The 20,463-nt window shown below is 36.8% G+C and overlaps 1 protein-coding gene and 1 pseudogene across 1 annotated transcript in view; both read right to left on the bottom strand.

Annotated features, from left to right (window-relative positions):
* The window catches only part of DIAPH3 (diaphanous related formin 3), a 556,802-nt gene that overhangs the window by 71,133 nt on the left and 465,206 nt on the right, over window positions 1–20,463 (bottom strand).
* On the bottom strand, window positions 15,185–16,983 carry LOC102473060 (RNA transcription, translation and transport factor protein pseudogene; annotated as a pseudogene).

Genomic DNA, 20,463 nt, shown 5'->3' with positions numbered 1-20,463 from the left:
TTCCAATGGGGAGTCCTTACTTTCATCTACCCTTCTTTCTCAAGTAAAGAATATGGACACACACATGGGTTTGAATACCACCTCTGCCATTTATTAGCTATTTAACTTTGGATATGTATGTAAGGGCAAAACATGGGGAAGCTATAGTAGGAGTTACAAAATGCCAGCTATTAGTTCTATGGTTAGAAACATGTAATGTGGAGAAGATAAACAAACCATTGTGAACTCCTGAAGTTAAAAAGGAGTCTCTTGTTTAGTATTAGTAAGGAGGCCTGGCTATAGCCTCTCATAGTTAGCATGACACCATTAACAATTTGACATGGGCCCTAGTGCCCACAGTTTGGTCTTGAACACTTTCCATTCAGAGAAAGTGAGAACTAGTAGAGAATAACTGATTCCAAGCTCTGCAGCAGGGGAAATAGAGTCAAATTGGGTTTGGGACATATTGTTGCCAAGATGTAAGGATGTACTAACATGCCTGGGGCAGTTTTATTTATTTATTTATCTTTTTATCTGTCTTACTTAATTTTTGCTCAAGGGCACATGAGTTCACCAGAGCAAGAGAGAGAGGAAGTGAGAAATCACCCCCGCCTCCAGGGGTGCAATCCCTTCTCCTCTATTCTGCTTTTAAGATTTTGGGTTTTCATGAGCATGCACACGTAGAAGTGATTTTCAAGCCCTTAACCATGTGGTATGGAGCTACCTTAACCTTTAGGCTACCTGCTGGCCTGTGGGGGTAGTTTTAAATGTAAAAAACTTAAAGAAAGTTCAACTGGACAAGTCTGATTGTTTAAGCATCAAAAATAAATGAATAAAGGGACCAGCAGTTAGTGTAATGGCTAGGTCACTGGACTCCCACGTAGTCAACTGTGGTTCATGTCCCGGACCTGTTGGCTTAAAACTCACGCCAGGCGCATTTGCGTGCGTGCCCAAGATCCTGAGGGGAAAATGGAGATGGGATTGCGGCGTGGCCATCCCCCCTGGGGGGTGATTTCTCGCTTTCTGTCTGTCTGTCTCTGTCTGTCTGGCGAGCGCACGCACCCTATAGCAAAAAAACTCTAAAAAAAATGAATAAATGAAACATACTTCCTGAGTTGAAGTATATTGTTCTGGTTTCTTGTTTATTGCTTCATATTTTGATATCCAGTAAGGCTAGTCTCTCATTGAATACTCTTTATATTTTATTTTTTAGCTTTCTCTAGTTTTTGCTCATTTCTCCATTTGAATTTTAGAATTAGTATATCTGTTTCTATGAAAAATTCTATTGCTAATATTTATTGTACATGACTTAATATTGCTATCTTTATAAACTAACATAAAATACACATGGAATCTCTGAAAAAATGAAAAAGAATAACCCAATAATAATGAGAAATAGATATAGAGAAATATAAAATACATAAAAAACAAGATATCAAAGATACTGGCAACATTGACTGACACTGTGAAACAATACTATGTGTATGAAGTACAAGGGTAGGAGTGAAACTTCTATCAATTTTTGTTTTTTAATACATAATGTTATCTATTTAAAACTATAGTTATAAAATTAATATAATGATGGCTAATTGGAACAAATTTAATACATATAAACATTGGTTAATTATGCCTTGTAAAAGAGAAAAAAGTAATATATAGAACATGAAGCAATATAAAAACAGGTGAGTATAATAAGATACAGTTAATTTTTTAAACAATTCATACATACAGGACTACTGATACTTCATTGAAAAACACAATGCACTTATGGAGGTGAATTTTTTTCTCATCTGTTTAAGTAGTAAAGAGTATGTATAAGAATTATGAATTAGGGTGACCAGAATTGACGTAATGGCTACATTGCTGGACTCCCATGTAGCCGACTGAGTTCGAGACCTGGATCTGGTGACTTAAACTCATGCCGGGCGTGTGTGCGTGCATGCCCAAGATCCTGAGAGGAGAATGGAGGAGTAGGGACTGTGGCGTGGCCATCCCCCCCTGGGGGGGGGGTGATTTCTTGCTTTCTGTCTCTTTTTCTGGCTACTGCATGCGCCCGATAGCAAAAACTTCTCAAAAACAAAACAAAACAAAACAAACAAACAAAAAGAATTATAAATAAGGAGCCCAGTTTCACATAAGTAGGATATATTATTAGAGGAATTACAAAGTTCTAAAGAAGAGTTGTAAGAGGATGGAAAAGCTAACATCTTTTTAAAACTTATTTTTAACTATTCAATAACTGTGCATTATTACAGCATATCATGAATTTTCTCATCATGAACACAGTGTATATTGGTTCAAAGATATTACCACACATATTATTGTCAACAGATAATTTTTTACTTTTGTGTCCCTTAAATGTTTTGCTTCTTTCTTTTTCCCGTGTACCCTGAACCCCTCCTAGATCCTGAGAGTTGAAATCTCCAAATGACTTCACTAATTATAGCGAGATATTTATATTATAGGATGGCTCGTGACTAAGATGGTCACGTGAAGAGAAGCCTCAAGATTCCTGGCAAGTTAATTTTTTTCCTTTGAGAGATCTTGCCATAGGGCATATGCATTCACCAGAGGGACAGAGAGAGACAGAGAGACAGAAAGAGAGAAATCACTTACTGGGAGTAGGGGGGGATGGCCATCCTGCAATCTCTTCTGCATTTTCTCCTTGAGATTTTGGGCCAATCTCAAATGCACATATGACCAGCATGAGTTTGAGGCTGCCAGGCTGGGACTCCAACAGAAGCTGACCACATGGAAGTCTAGTGCCTTAACTACTACACCACCTGTGGGCCTTGGCAAGTTAACTTGAAAGTTCCACCAGAGTGCTGTGAGAAGCTTGACTATAGCCAGTGGACTAGTTAAAACAACAACAGCAACAACAAAAGAAAACAACAAACTAGATCCAGTATGCAACTAGCCTTAAAGGGAACAAGATCCTATGTAAAAATCAGTCACAGTTACTTAGAACATTTATTGCCAGCAAGTCTGAGATCATATAGTTTTGCTTTCTGGTCTGGTAAAATTATAGTGCTCCTCAGCAGACACAGAGATAAGAGTTGGAATAATGATCAGAAAGTACCCTAATATAGAAGTAATCAATAATTAGATTAAAAAAGAATCATTTAATATTTTGCACTATGGTGGCTTTCAGCAGTTCTCCTCTCCATGTGTGTTTGTGTGTGTGTTTGTGTGTGTGTGAGTGTGTCTGTATGGTAGAAGTGAGAGACAGTAGGAGGAAAACAAAAAAAAATTTAGCATAAATGTATAACATAGGACCTCTCTGATGATGGAATTCATATCTTGATTGTGGATAGTTACATAAATTGACACATGTGATAAATTGCACAGACCTATACACAAAGAAACAGTACACAAATGAATGCATGTAAAACTAATCAAATTTGCACGGGCAACTCTGGAATGTACTAATGTCAATTTGCCAATTTCCTAGATATGTATTAGATATTATCATTGGATACAATAGGGTCCAGAGAGTTCTCTATAATACTTATGTAACTTCCTGTGAATATTATTTCAAAACAGAAATAATAAAAACGTCTATACCAAATACTATGTATCATAATTAAAATGGATCATAGACTTGAATATAATTGTAGAAAAATGAGAGGAAAACAAAGTTCAGTTGCACTCTTGAGTTGGAAGAAATGCTTTGGTTTTATCTGGTCACGGTATTTATTTATTTTTGATTTTTATGTATTTATATTTTGAGAGAGATTTTTCTTATAGGGTGCATGTGTGCATCGAAGAGACAGATAGAAAGCGAGAAGCATCCCCCAGGAGGAATGGCCATGCTGCCAGTTCTTCTTCTCGATTCTCCTCTTGGGATTTTAGGTATGTATGCACACATACCTGGCGTGAGTTTTAAGTTACTGGATCTGGGACTCGAACTGTAGTTGAATACATAGGAGTCCAGCGATATAACCACTATGCCATCTGCTGATCCCCTGGTCATAGTATTTAAAAGGAGAGAGCCAGCGCAAGCAGGTGGCACAGTAGTTCAGATTTGGGACTCCCACATTCAGTTTGAGTCTCAGATCAGTGGCTTGAGGCTCATGCCAGGCGTGTGTGCATGTGTGCCCAAAATCCTAGAAGGAGAATGGAGAGGGAATTGCAGCATGGCCATCCTTCCTGGGGGGGTGGGGGGGTGGGGGGGTGATTTCTCACTTTCCCTATGTCTCTCTTAAACATGCACATGGACACTACTGCAAAAACCTTAAAAGAAAAATTCAAATAAAAAAAAGATGAGAGCTCCAGATTTTCAATTGTGACATTTTAAACAAAAATACAGATTTCTGTCTCTTCGGGGAAACAAGACAATCTGGCACCCTAGGCATCATGTGGCTGAACTGACTGTCCTCTTTAGATGGAACACATCTCCAAATCCCCTCAGGCTTCTGACTGGCATGTTCATTTCTACCATGTGCCCGGTCTCCAGCAATATTTTAGTTATTATCCCTATTCTAGCAGAATAATTTTGTGCCCTCGTGTTTCATAAATCTGAAAGTGGTTAAAAATGATAAAAAATGCTGTATTTGACTATACAAGGGCAAGCAGAACAAAAAGAAATACATTAAACTGAGAAGTGTTAATACCATCTAAATTATTTTTATTATAGAAGGAGAAATTGCACAGCAGAAATGCATCACAGAAAATAAGTGTGCTATTCTTGTTTTTGCTCATACAATTTACTCCAGGAAAAAAAAATTAACAGAAAAATAAATAAAGAATTAGTTCAAGGTGAAATGAAGTTGGTATATAAAGTTAACCTTAGTAGTTGAGAATGTAAACCCTAGACCCCATCTACTGGGATTTGAGGCCATTCCACCTCACACTAACTTTTGTTACGTTGGCAAAGTACTTAACTTCCTTGTGCCCAGTCTCCAAGCTTATATTTGCCATCCATAAAGCAGAGATATTACACTCTACTTCACAGGCATGTTGAGTGGTCAAATAATATACACATGTAAAAATATTTAGCACAGTTCCTGGTGCGTAGTAAGTGCTCAGTGAGATAGTATTAACTGCTGTCAGCATAAAACACAAACTCTTCTTTCCTATAAAGGCTACAGCTGTTTTCATCCCAGCCTGTGTCTCTAACTTCTCTCACTGCGTGCCTTTCAATCACTGCATTCTTTTTTTTAAGCGGCTTTTTGCCTAAGGGCAGCATACCCTTGAGAGAGACAGAGACAGAGACAGACAGACAAAGACAGTAAGAAGGAAAGTGAGAAATCACTTCCCAGGGGGAAGGGTTACACTGCAATCTCTTCTCCTCCATTATCCCCCTGAAATCTTGGGCACCCAAGCACATGCACCCAGCATGAGTCTCAAGCCACTGAGTCTCTTCTCCTCCATTTTCCTCTTGGGATCTTGGGGCATACATGGCTCCCAGTGTGACTTAAGCCACCAGGTCCAGGATTCCAACCATGGTCAGTCATGTGGGAGTCCAGCAATGTAACTGCTGCACCATCTGCTGGCTCCCATTCATCACGTTCTTAACATCACTCTTTTGCTGGTTCCTCTAAGAAGTTCCAATCTTTCCTGCCTCCATACTTTCCCTGTTCCTTCTTGGCTTTTTTGCCATAGGGCGGGCACCACCACCCCCTTCCTTCTTGGCTTTTTTTATAAGCTGGAAACTTCCAGGGTCTCCCTTTCCATTGTAGCTCAAAATAGCTGCCTAAGAACGATTTCTGCCAGTTTTCACATCTTGTTTGGTTCATTCATAGCATTTCTAAATAAGCTATTGTTCTGTTTAGTTATTTACTTGCTGTGGCTGATGAGGGATCTTTTAAGCTCACAAGGGCAAGAAGAGTTAAAGCCTCAGCATATAACACATGCTCCTGAGAGCCGAACAATGAACATCTATTCTATGACTTTCTCAGAATTATGCCACAAAATATTGGGGAAGAAACTGTAGTTTTTATGTCCTACAGCAAATACTATTTTCAGACTAAATGTTTAATTTTGATTACTGTCTCATAAAGTTCACAGAAAAGTTTATCTTTCTACTTCAAAATTTAGCTGAAATTATATTTAGTTCAAGTCATGTTTTTAGTCTATCCATATCTTCTCATTAGTGTAGTTTAAGTAGTTATTTGCAAGAAAATTCAATCATATAATTATATTAAGAGAGAATATTTAGGACACTGAGACAAGCAACAATACAACAAAAAAGAATGTTATTTTAATAAATATTAAGCAATCTAATTAAACAGGCACCATACCTACCTCTGTACAACATTTTTGACCTGCAAATTGTGGCTTCACATCATAAAGGCAGCACTATAATTATACTGATCACCACAGTTAAAAAGCTTCAAAACAGAATGAGCAGGTAAATCAATGTAAAAGACATAATTGCCATATTCAAAGATCATACCAGGCTGCTTGTTATCTACAAGTCCAATATAATAATTACAAAAAAAAAAAAGAGGGAGAACAGCAAGAAGACCAAAAAAGTCAAGTTGCTTAGATCTTCACAGCTGAAAAGAAACACGTTTGTAAGTAAATTTAGAAAAGTTTTCTTTCTTTTCTTTTTTCCTTTATTTTTATTTATTTGTTTATTTATTTATTTTTGCTGATTTTTCTGCTGGCTTCACTTTGTTTTAAAGTTTTTTAACATTTAAATGGTCTTTACCAATCACCTGTCATAATCCTGGTATCTATGCCACTGAAAATACTTAAAAGCTTGATATTAGGAGAACTGATCTACTGTGCTAAACTACAAGGAATCTTTGTAGAATATTTGATTAATTTAGAACATCATAATATTCTTATGATAGCCTCAGTGAGTTAATAACCTCAAGCTCTTTTATTCTGTAAGATTTGCCATGTTTTCTTATATGTATGAAATGTTATTATAACATCTTCCCAAAAAAGTCCTGTTGTGAAAAAAGTTTACCTTTCCCACTCCTTCATAATTTAGTTCAAATTATATTTAGTTCATTAAGTCATTTTCTAGTCCATCAATATTCTTCTCATTAGTACAACCTAAGTAGTTATTTGCAATTCTATTTGTTTTCAGTTGATATTAAGGGGGCTGTTTGTTAATGATATTTAATTGCTTTCATCCTATTTACATTTCAGTCTATAAATTCCTTGAGGGCTGTGGCTTAATCTCTGGTAATCTTTTTCCTTTTCTTTTTTTTTTGGACAAACTGTCTATCTCAGTTTGGGCTTTAGTTTTGTAATCAATAAAATGAGAGAATTAGAGTAAAATACAATTTTCTAAACTTCAAGTTTCTTTCCAGCATAACTGGAATTATATATTTGTTTTCATGAAATACAGATTAAAACAGAATGGATCAGAAAAGAAAACAGACTACATTAAAAACATAAAAGTTATAAAATCTTTGTTTTCAGCTTATTAAGTAGGTACGTTACATCATTTTTGTAAATCTGGTTGCACTCAATAGTTTGAAAGCCACTGAGACTACAAGATCTTCAGGTTTCTCCAATATCTAGATTCTGTAATTTCTAAAACATTCATGTAGGCTTTAATCTTTCTTACATCATTCTTATTAAGAATTATTATTGAATTACAGGCAATTCAATCCAAAGGTGCCTAGTAAAAAAATATTAATAGAAAAAAAAAACTTGTAAGAAATAGTTTCTAAAATTTTTTTTCTCAAAACAACGAAACAATAAAAACAGAACTTCTATAAAGCTTTTTGTCTTACCCTGTTTCATATTGCTATGAAAGAATATTGCAAACTGGGTAGCATATATATATATAAAGGAAACAAGTTTATTTCTCATAGTTCCAGAGGGTGGACAACCTAAGATCAACATGGTGGCAGTTGGCAAGGACCTTCTTGCTGTATCATCCCATGGTGGAAGGTAGAAAGGCGAGAGTGCTAGTTATGAGAGAGCAAAGTAAGTTGGGGACAAAACCTAACATCTCGTCAGGAACATACTCCCTGATGACTAATGTACACTCCATAATGGCATTAGTCTCTTCATGAGGCCAGATCCCTCAAGATCTAGTCAACCCTTAAAAGTCCGACTTCTTGACACTGTTGTATGAGGGATCAAGTTTCCAATACATAAGCTTTGGGGAACACATTCAAATCATAGCACTTATACTCTAAAATATACAAAATCTAAATAAAATTACTGAGAAGAAAGTAAAGCTCTTGTTGAAAAACTAGCATGTAATTACTTGTGTCTTATCATCTTATTTCTAAAGGTTGAAATAAAAACATCTAAGTTCGGATTTTAGGAAAAAAGCCCTTATAAAAGAAAAATAACAGACTGGCAGGTTGTGTGGTGGTTAAGGGTGTTGGACTCCCCCATGGCTGACCACAGTTCAAGTCCTGGACCTGGCAGCTTGCTTTCTCACTTTCCCTCTCTGTCTCTCTGTCTCTTACTCTGTCCCTCTATGGTCAAAGAAAGAAAGAAAGAAAGAAAGAAAGAAAGAAAGAAAGAAAGAAAGAAAATTAAAATAATTCTTTTGAAAAAGAAAAAAAAAGCATGAAGAATTCTCTGTAGATAAAATTTGAAAAAGGATATGCTAGTTATGAGGGTTTAAATATATTTAAGTCTGCTGTACTTTTGGCATCATGGCCAGTTAGGTCTCTAACATATGTTGTGTAAGAAATTCTTAGAAAATAGTCACCCCAATCTCTTTGCACTATCAACTTCAACAGGTTCAAGTACTGCTGAGTGAAGGAAAATGTGTGGTACATAACATGCCATTTCTCTATTCAGTACCCACCAGAGATTTCAAAAAATGAGCACCATGTTCTTTAAAACTGGGCCTTTCCAAACCTTTGTTCAAAGAATGCTAATCAATTAATGGTTAAGAGGAAACATTTCCTTTTCTGGCCCAGACCAGAATCTATTTAGGTCAAAACTTTGTTTTGCATGATCAGTACTTAAATTGAGTTACCATTACACACACACACAAAACCCCCTGTACGCACCCAAATAGATAATACATATATGTCTCAGAAATCTGGCGATTTAATTATAATTAGGCATGTAGTCAGAAACTCTAACCTATTATTGTGCTAAGCTCCAGAAAGTTTCTGTTTTAATGAAACTCGATGTATTCATATTCTTCAAACTAAAATATTAAGGCCTTATATAGGAGATATCTGATTCTTATAATCTCCTTTTCTCTGCTCCCCATTTAAACTCACATTCCCATGAAATGGCTTAGTAATAAAAATGATACATAATATGTGCTGTACTACATTAAAACATACAGTAATACCTAATAAGTATTATTTATGAATAATAGAATATTGATAGAGAGTAAAATAGAAGGCTAATCTAATCCCCAAAAAATCTCCTAAATACTAACTGTGAAAAAGAAAAACTTCATTTTTTTTCTTTTTTTCTCATCAACATCATCTCATATCAAAAGTTAACGTTTATGAATTATTGAACTAGTGAGTAGATTTGCCCCCTTAAATCATCTAACTTTGCCTCTGAGGAGTCATGTCACTTCCTTTTCTTGTCAATGTCATGCATGGCTGAGTTGCCACAATCCGCTTTGGCCACTAAGGCTCAAGTCATTCGGAGCCATCAAATCAATTATAACAGCCGCTGCTGTCTTACACCGACAACCAGTGATTGATAACAAAACCTGTCTGCTTTCAGTTTTCATCTGACAGCAACAACCCAGTCCCTGCCTGCTCTTACTGGCATTTGTCATAAATCAATAGCAATTCCACCATGCAGAAAGGTGCTGGAGACTCTCTTCAGTCCATCTGGTCTCATTTTATTTTCAAATTTTAAAAATATATTGCTTGCTTAATAAAAGCTATTAAGCAAGATTAGTGCCCAAAGTTTATTTCTTGGAGTGTTTCAAATTAGATGCAAGTAAACTCGTAATAGAGTATCCTCATTTTAAACACAATTTACCACCACAGAACATTTCTTATTCTTTCTTTAAATTTCTAAAGTGAACCACTAAAACTATGGAGAAAATTTGACATTCTGAAATTCTGTGATTTCCTAGTTAATAGAGAAAGATGCCATTTTCTCTCAGGTTATTTCAGATCTGATATTATGTTTTTAATAGACTCTAAAGAAAATCTTTCCACAAAATTTCTCAAAAAACTGTTTTTACTACCTGGCAATGTCACTGAAAATCAAATAAAAATTTAAATGCCATATTATAAGCAAATTTTAGTCAACAAGCATTTAAGTTGCATAGTGAAAAGTGTATATTACACATATAAAAATGTAGACTTTTTGGAAAAAGTTACTTACAGATTAAAACCAGTGTACTTTATTTCATGGAGCTGAGTTAACACCTGGCCAAAAATTTGCAGAAAAAGTAAGCACCACTTATCTAGTTTGCAGAATTTGTAGGATGGTTTGAGAATTTGTAGCACCTTACTATGCAAGTTTCAATGTAAAATAATACCTTAAAAACCTGTATATACTTGACATCATATTAGGTAGCATGCTAATTTTAAATAGGAAAAAGTGATTTTTGCAGGGATCTTGCACAGTAAGAGTAAGATAAAGATAATTCATAATACCATAAAGTATTTGTATAAGAGGAAAAGGGAAGGAATACATTAAATATCTATTTTATGTACAGTGCTAGAAGGTGTTTTATACACAAGGTTTTACTGGATCCTTAAGCCTCTAAAGGAGGCTAATTTCAACACCAATATTCTTTGTGTGCTAGTTTATTCACCATTTATTGAGAATCTAGTGTATTTTCTAAGCTAAAATAAGCATCAGACATAGAAAACGAACAAAACTCAGGTACAGGGACCACAGGCAAACAAAACAGGTGTAAAACCAAGGAAGCTGTACCAGGCATGGTATATAAAAAGAACGTATGTCAGTGAGTAAGACAGTAATAGCTCTGCCACCTTAAAGTGCCAACATGTGTTGGCTTAGAAAGCTTGATTTAATCTTAGTTTAACTAAATAGCTGTGAGACCTTGGGTAAATGGCTCTTTTAACCTTATATTTTTCTCACTTAGTAAAAATGGATTTATTTCAAAAACATTGCTTTAAGTTTCAAAAGAATTAACCTATACAAGACATGGAGCATGTGGTAGTTGCTCATTTAATATTAGTTTCACTTCCCCTTTGTATACAACCCCCTTACACCTTCAAACATCCCAAGTTTAGGTGATATCCTGAGAAATATACAAGGTCTATCTTCCTCACTTAAAATATAAAATTGCCTGATTCATAAAATGCCCTGCATAGTTTTAACAATATCCCAGGATCATTTTCATAGAGATCCTAGTCAAGTAGGTAGCCTGCTAAAGTGAGGGGACCACAGCAGTAAGAGGATGTCGGTGAATATGGGGATAGGGGACCGAGAGTAGACAGCGGAAGGGGCAGAAAAAGGCTCGGCCGAGGAGACACCAGGAAAACAGTGAGCTTAATGCATTGGTCAGACCCAGGGCATTTCAACTGGCCAAAGTAGTACCTAGGTTGCTTAAGAATAGAATAGTCTTACTCCCTTTAGCTTTTTCCTTCTTTTTTATGCCAAGGAAAGGGGGGAACTGTTAACACTAGGCAAGCCCCAGCTTAGATAGATTTGACTTACTGTCAAATATAAGATGACTAAAAAGAGAATAAACACAAGAGAATATTTCCTTTATCATTATGTGATTAAGTCCTATAATCCTACTAATACACAAAGGTATCTTTAAGTGGCACCATTTTACAAATCTACCCCTTCAAATAAAAGGTTGCAGCACCCACAAGTGAATGCTTTCGAACAAGTCAGGTCTGCATCTGTTCCAGTAACAGTTACAGACTCTCCTGAAAGTATTTTCTCACATTTAGAAGAGTCAGCTTGACCACTGTATGTATTTACCTATGTGCCTTTTTGTACACTGAGATATTTTCTCAAACACATCATCTGCTCATAAAACTTGTCTATGTTTATAGTCAATGTCTTTCTCACTATTGGAAGCTTTTTCTTCTCTTCTGGTCCTTTCTTTTCGTAGCGTGAAGCAATACAATTTCATGTATTAAGACTATTTGGGGGTTGACATTTAAACTCTACCTAGCCTTTGGTCTCTCCAGACCATGTTCTAAACAACCATCCCTCCAGCTTAGGTCCAAAGTATCCATATTAACAACTATTAGAAGACGGATTAATAAAGGGGTTGAAGTTTTGAATTTGCATTTCTTTAAGAATGTGATTTTCTAGAATAGTGTGCTGTATTACATAAACTAACTACATTCCATCTACTGAATTGTAACTTGGGTCTTGAATGTACTTGGCATTCTAATATTGAACTGTTATACACTGCATGGTAGAGCTGAAAACCCTATTAGACACAAGAGTCAGAAACTTTATAGGTAGCAGTGTGAGCTGGGCACTTAAGTCATTACTCATTTTCTTACTTGTTACTTAGGAATACTAATATGAACATGTGACCTCACAGGGCTGTGTGGAGTATTAATTATAATAACATCAGTACCAATACTGTCAAAAGTACAATCGTATTTGTGGTCTTTCATGTCTAATGAAGGACTACTCTGGGCCAGCTACAAAAAGCTTATAAATCAGAACTTGTTTAGTTGCCACAGGAATTTAAGAAGTATGTTCATAGATTTTAAAGTAAAAGAAGCTGGCCCAGCTGCAGTGGTGCAGGCAGTGCGGTACTGCTGCACGTGAAGCCACATGGGAGGCCCAAGTTCAGATCTAAGGTTGACCCGAACATGCTGGGCAATACTAGCTGGAAGCTGGGGAGAGGAAGTTAGTGTGGTGGGACCCTGTCAAGGGTACCTGTCTCGCTTAGTCTGTATCTCTGTCTCTCCCCCTCTGAAAGAAATATATAAATATATCAATTCTGAAAGAAATAAATAATTTTTTGAGAGGTTTTTGCTATAGGGCACAAGCGCTTGCCAGAAAGACAGAGAGAGACAGAGAGATAGAAAGCGAGAAATCACCCCCAGGGGGGATGGCCACGCTGCAATCCCTTCTCCTCCATTTTCCTCTCGGGATCTTGGGCACGCATGCACACACGCCCGGCGTGAGTTTAAGCCACCAGGTCCAGGACTCGAACCATGGTTGGCTACATGGGAGTTGAGCGACACAGCCATTATGCTAACTGCTGGTCCCAGAACTATATAAATTTTCAAGAAAGAGTAAGAGGAGGAGGAGGAAAATGACGGCATAGATTAAACATCAAAGCTAGGATTTGAGCCAAATCTGCTTATCCAATGCACATCCTCTTAATCACAGTGCTGATTCCTGCAAAGCACTACAAAACCATAACAGAAGACTCTGGAAAATACACGAGGGTATATTCGCAAGCCAATATGAAACTTTGGCAGATGTGCACCATTTTTGATATTATGTATACATCCATTTAACTACTTATTAAAGGCTATGTTGCACAATCATTTCAGAATACCTGCTGTTTAACTGGAAAATGCACCCCTATGTAAGAACAATTAAGGAGCATTCTAAGCATTGCATTTAAGAAATATTTATTTGGAGTCAGAAAGATCTGAGTTCCAAACTACCTCTACCATATTCTCCCTATGAGACCATACGTAAATGACTTCATCTCACTTTATCTTAAAGAATAGTCTGACTTGCTTCATAAGACTGGTGTAAGAGTTGAGTAAGATAGTACATAGTGCTTGTCACATAGAGAGTGCTCAGTAAATGATGTCTGCAAATATTAATTACAATGATAGCACTGGTGACATTTAATTAGCCTGTTTCCTGGGATTTCCCAGATGCTAAGTCTAACACTAACCCTTCTATATGCTGTAAAATGAACAATAAATACATTTTTTTTTGAGTGCTAGACAGTGTGTATGTTCACCAGAGAGAGATGAGCAGAGCAAGAGAGAAGGAAGGAGGGAGACAGCTTCTGCCAAAGGGCATGCTTACACTGCAATCCCGTCTCCTCTATTTCTCTGTCCTGTAGGGATTTTAAGCATGTACACACATATACCTAGTATGTTTTTCAAGCTGCCAGAGCAGAAGTCAAATCCCATTCAGCCATGTGGGATTCAGCTCCCTTAACTACTGGGCTACATGGCTCACCCACAAATAATGACTATTTAAGCAATATATAAAAATATCTTTCAGGAAAGTAAAAGAAAATTTAATTCTAGCTGAGATAGCTCATGAAAAGACTTCATCAAATTGTATGTAAAGGGTCAAGAATCTTAGCTGGAATTTGGTAGCTTACCTACCTTTCTTTTGTAAGTTAAAACCACTTGATCTAGAGACACAATATGTTTATCTCCTTACATTGTTCACACGTATAATAAGGGAATGGAGTTAGAGATTGGTAGAATAAGAGGTGAACAGAGAAGGTATTGCCCAAAAGTGCGAAGGTCATTTTTGCAAACAGAATTGGTGAACAGTTCAAGTAGTCTATATCCAAAGATGGAAAGGGAAAAGGAACAGTGGGAATGCTGAGCAGATAATGGGTAACGGTAAATGTCCTTAAGACATAGGAAAGCAAGGTGACTAGTTAAATGTGGTACCAACCCTAGTCATTAACAGGTCATTTCAGTTTAACCCACACTCATTCCTCTTAAGACAAACATGATCTACTTAAGGAAACTTTTAAAATGAATCGAGCTCTATCTGAGAGAAAAAGAATGCATATAAGGGATGACATATATTAGCATTTAAGAAAGACTCACACAAGAAAGCTTTTTCTTGAATTTCCTCTCATTAGAGAGATATTTTTGGATGTATGCACATAAGAGACAAATACGCAAAAAGGAAATCTGCGTAAATATAAAAAGAAAAAGATAATATTCTGATAACATATTATTGCACTACATAGTTGAGTTTCTCATATTCTATACAATGAAAATATTATAAATTTAAGAATATTTAGATATAAGAAGAAAAGATTTTTCAGTTATCATAATGTGTATCACTGGGACTGCTATAACAAAACACAGAGTAACAACAAATAAACACACAGATTTATTTATTATAAGTTTTACATAAGAGCCTTCAGGAATGAATATGCAAAGAAAAACAGAAAATTGTACATTTTTATTCTAAGGTTTGATAAAGAGTAGACAGACTCATGCCCAGGTGGGTGCATGTGTGGCCAAAATTCTGAGAGGAGAATGGAAGAGAAGGGATCATAGTGCGGCCATCCTCCCACCTCCCAAATACTACATAATATTTATATATTAACTTGAAAGTGGTTAATGTTTTCAAACTTAGTTTCTCATTCTTTTTTTTTCAACTTTCCCAAACGTTATTAAAGAAAAAGCAATGGTGGTAGATCTTTGAGATCTAGAGATCTCTGCTCTTCTGGATGCAATAATTGCAGAATTTGAGCAGCTTCATTAAGAACTGCGCCTCCTGTATCAAAACCAAGAATATGTTTGTCTAAAGCAACAGGCAAGTCCTCTTTCATTTGATTTGCTTTAGCAACTGCATCCTGTGTCAGGCATTCCTTAACCAAAATTCGAATTGCCTTAAGCATTACCAGGTAGTCATCATGACCTGAATCCAGGTTAGCCAAAGCCATTACACTAAACTTGAAGTCAGAATTATTCATATCCAAATTGATCAATGGCTCAGCATTTTTAGTGGCATTGTCAGAATTTTTGCATTATCAGATACTAGGTCCTTGTACTTTTCAGCATTATCTTCACATTCAAGACTAACAGCTAAGCCACAAAGCCAGTCAATTGCTTCTTGTGGATCCCAATCCAGAATCTTAAAAGGACAGTTAACATCTTTGAAATACTTGTAAAAAACTTGAGCCAGTCACTGCTGCGGATGTTTCTTAAATTCCCCCATCTTCAATCTTGTAGTGTTCGATTTTCCAGTCTTCAATCCAAACAATAAAGTTTCTAAATTCTGTTTCATCTTTGCAGTTGAAGCCGGCAGGGTTGTGGTAGTGGAGAGCTGTAAGCTTGTGTCAGAACATGGTCCCCGCTTCTCGCTCAGGTCCTGGTTTCTCATTCTGAGCATAATTCCACAATTATTTAAATTTTTAAGTCCTTTAATAAAAATTCATACTAATAAAAAAGAATATAATCTATGGCCTAATGCATATTTAGCATGTACATATGGAGAGTTTATAAAATCTCTTAAATTTCAAATTTTGACTTATTTGAATATTAATCAATATAACATGATGTCTAAATAGAAAAACAGTCTGTGTAAATTACTTAAATCTCAGTCACATTTATAGATTCTTATTTAATGTTTTACTGTGATATTGTCTCAAATTGATTTTTTTCTCCCTCCTATATATAGTTTCAACATAACAGTGCTCTATCAAAATTAGGTAATATAGGCACCAACAGTTAGCGTAATGGCTATGTTGCTGGACTCCCATGCAGTCGACCGCGGTTCGAGTCCGGGACCCGGTGGCTTAAACTCACTCCGGGTGCGTGTGCGTGCATGCCCAAGATTCCGAGAGGAGAATGGAGAAGGGATTGCAGCATGGCCACCCCCACTGGGGGGGGGAGGTGATTTATCGCTTTCTGTCTCTCTGTCTGTCTGGCGAGTGCATGTGCCCTATAGCAAAAACCTCTCCAAAAAAAGAAAAAAATTAAATGTAAATTAAAACTATTAAAAACAAAATATGATTTTATTTATTTTATTTGTCAGAGGGTATTGTGCACTAGTCAAAGAGAGAGTGACAGAGAGAAAGAAAGGGAAAAGGCAACACCCCCTACTGAGGTATTGTCATATTTCAATTCCTTCTCCATTTATCCATCATTATCAGATACTAGGTCCTTGTACTTTTCAGCATTATCTTCACATTCAAGACTAACAGCTAAGCCACAAAGCCAGTCAATTGCTTCTTGTGGATCCCAATCCAGAATCTTAAAAGGACAGTTAACATCTTTGAAATACTTGTAAAAAACTTGAGCCAGTCACTGCTGCGGATGTTTCTTAAATTCCCCCATCTTCAATCTTGTAGTGTTCGATTTTCCAGTCTTCAATCCAAACAATAAAGTTTCTAAATTCTGTTTCATCTTTGCAGTTGAAGCCGGCAGGGTTGTGGTAGTGGAGAGCTGTAAGCTTGTGTCAGAACATGGTCCCCGCTTCTCGCTCAGGTCCTGGTTTCTCATTCTGAGCATAATTCCACAATTATTTAAATTTTTAAGTCCTTTAATAAAAATTCATACTAATAAAAAAGAATATAATCTATGGCCTAATGCATATTTAGCATGTACATATGGAGAGTTTATAAAATCTCTTAAATTTCAAATTTTGACTTATTTGAATATTAATCAATATAACATGATGTCTAAATAGAAAAACAGTCTGTGTAAATTACTTAAATCTCAGTCACATTTATAGATTCTTATTTAATGTTTTACTGTGATATTGTCTCAAATTGATTTTTTTCTCCCTCCTATATATAGTTTCAACATAACAGTGCTCTATCAAAATTAGGTAATATAGGCACCAACAGTTAGCGTAATGGCTATGTTGCTGGACTCCCATGCAGTCGACCGCGGTTCGAGTCCGGGACCCGGTGGCTTAAACTCACTCCGGGTGCGTGTGCGTGCATGCCCAAGATTCCGAGAGGAGAATGGAGAAGGGATTGCAGCATGGCCAACCCCACTGGGGGGGGGAGGTGATTTATCGCTTTCTGTCTCTCTGTCTGTCTGGCGAGTGCATGTGCCCTATAGCAAAAACCTCTCCAAAAAAAGAAAAAAATTAAATGTAAATTAAAACTATTAAAAACAAAATATGATTTTATTTATTTTATTTGTCAGAGGGTATTGTGCACTAGTCAAAGAGAGAGTGACAGAGAGAAAGAAAGGGAAAAGGCAACACCCCCTACTGAGGTATTGTCATATTTCAATTCCTTCTCCATTTATCCATCCTCCCAGGATTTTGGGCATGCACATACATACGCCTGGCGCATGGGGCCAGGATTTGAACTGCATGGTCAGCTATATTGGATCTCGCTTCCATTCTGTTTATATAAATTTCAAAAACAAGCAAAAGTAACTGAGTCTTAGAAGCCACAAGAATGGTTATTTTTGAGAGATGAGAATTTTGGAAGAGAAGTTAATGACTGGAAAGGGATAGAAAATGGGGCTGGAGGTACAAGTGATGCTCCATTAATTAGTATAAATGCTGGTTACATTGTATATTAATTTTAAGGGAATAGAATAAGCTGCATGATTTGTGCCTCTTTCTGCATATACATAATAGTCTAGGATGAAGTTCAAAAGTTAGATGAATAGGGAGCCAGCAGGTGGCATGGTGTTTCAGGCACTGGGCACTCCCACATGGCCAACCGTGGTTCAAGACCTGGACCTGGTGGCTTGCTTTCTCACTTTCCTTCTCTGTCTCTCTCTCTCTCTTTCTGTGTCTCTCTCTGGTCAAATTAAAATGAATGAATAAATAAAATTAAAAAAAATAGATAACTATTAAACTTTTAAAAAGATTAGATGAAAATTTAAAATAACCCTTTCAATTTTCAATGAAAAATGGGAAGACTCACAATGAACTATAAAGCAAAACACTAAAATTGAAGATCCCTATTGCTGACACATACCCCTGTGGAATTGCAGCAAAATTCAGATTTCCTAAAATAAGTTTCCAAGTCCAGAAAGGCATCTAATTACAGTGCAACTGAGGAACTGGCTAGGACAAGGGTGAAGAGGTGGCCCCCCAATACTGCAGTATGCCACAGGACATGGGGCTGAAAGATAAATGAAGGTGACACATGACCTCCTAGCCAAGGGAGGTAGTTGCAGAGAAAAATGTGTGGCCATTAGATTCAGAGGCTTTACTAAACACACCACCTACTTGGATACTGAAGAAATCTGAATCTCAGTTTAGACTACACAAATTCACTCTCTCACCATCCAGTCATCTCCATCCCTCTTCATACTAGTTCAGCAATCTACAGATGTGAAGTGATCTAAAAGTACCAGTGTATGATCTAAGCTAAATGCTGATGAAAGGAGAAAATAAAAGGAATGCATATAAATGTATCAAGACATGCCTATTCAATACAGTAGGTACATTTCCACATTTGATGTGTATACTTTATGTTGACATTTAGTTAGCTTTGACAATTCATCCTTCATAGATTATAACAAGATTCAATAGGGATGAAGAAATGATAGATTTTATGGGTGGGCACTTGCAAAGAGAACATCACATTTTGATCATAATGAAATGTGGGAAGGTGAAACAGAGGCAACATTCTTAGAAGATAAAGGAACAGTACAAAGAGTGGAAAAGTGTGGCTCACACTGGGAACTGCAAATGGCTCAAGTGTAGTCAACCAGTGGAATCTGGCCATGAAGTAAACAGTGAGGAGCTTCGGGAGGCACATACAGAACCATGTGGGGAATTCACATTGGAACTACTGGAATTTACACAGAGCACAATAATATCTGTATTTTTAGATGATTTGTTTAGCAGTGGCACTACGAAGGAATAAATTGGACGGGAGGAAAACTGAAGAAAGGAAGAGTGATTGGGATATTATTGCAATAAGAGTCTTGAAATGATAATAGACTGAAATAAGGCAATGGCACTATCAAAATCAAAATATGACTTTATTTATTTCACACTGACGAAGGGCAGACTTGAACAACCTTAATGAGATGGCTCAAATTACATGTGCTGAAGATCAGCCGATGGGATTATGGTTACGTTGCTGGACTCCCACATAGCCGATGGCAGTTGAAGTTCCCAACCTGGCAGCTTAAAACCATGTCAGGCACATGTGTGTGCATGCCCAAAATTCCGAGAGAAGAATGGAGGAGAAGGGATTGCAGCTTGGCCATCCCTCCTGGGGGGGTCTGTCTCTCCAGCGTGTGTATGTGCCCTATAGTAAAATTCTTTTCTAAAAAGAAATAAAAAATTGTATGAGCTGATGAATGTGGTGTGTATGTGGTAATAGTGGTGATCGCAAAGGAGGAGGTTTCCAGCAAGGAAGAGGAAATAAAGGAACTGCTTGGGTGGGAGAGAGAGATGTAGGATAAGAGGATCGGGATACATTGTGCTGGGGGATGCATGAGCGATGACTCTTGGGATGCATGGGCGATGACTCTTGGAGTAGATGAGAACACCTGGGCAGGGGATGCTGATGCTTTTACCCTTGCCTACCTATTTTAGATCTGCAAGACAGTCTAAACAGAGAACTGCAGAAAAAGTGTGAAGTTTCCCTTTTTGAGTACTTAAAGGAAGAAAATGGACTATTATCTTTCTGTAATGACCAATCACAGATCTAGCCCTTTGATTCTATGACAACAGCTTTTTTTTTTTTCAGTCATATGGTGATGCTTGGGGAATTAATGGGATATTTGTAAAGCATTTTCATTTCCTTTAAAGTTTTTATTTACAATCCATTTACATACATTTAAATGCAGCTAGAAAAGCATACTTAAATTCAATTTCCTTTGAAATCGCCAAGGGGCTGCAACAAGGAGAATAAAAAAGCACTTTAATAGAGAAAAAAAAGTCTACACCCCACAGGCATTGCTGTCACTTTCTTGTCTCAAAATAAACACGCATGCGCACATGGACACACACACACAC

This window comes from Tupaia chinensis, unplaced genomic scaffold (genome assembly GCF_000334495.1).
Source record: "Tupaia chinensis unplaced genomic scaffold, TupChi_1.0 Scaffold000654_1, whole genome shotgun sequence".
NCBI lineage: Eukaryota > Metazoa > Chordata > Mammalia > Scandentia > Tupaiidae > Tupaia > Tupaia belangeri.
This window is presented reverse-complemented; position numbering and strand designations above follow the sequence as displayed.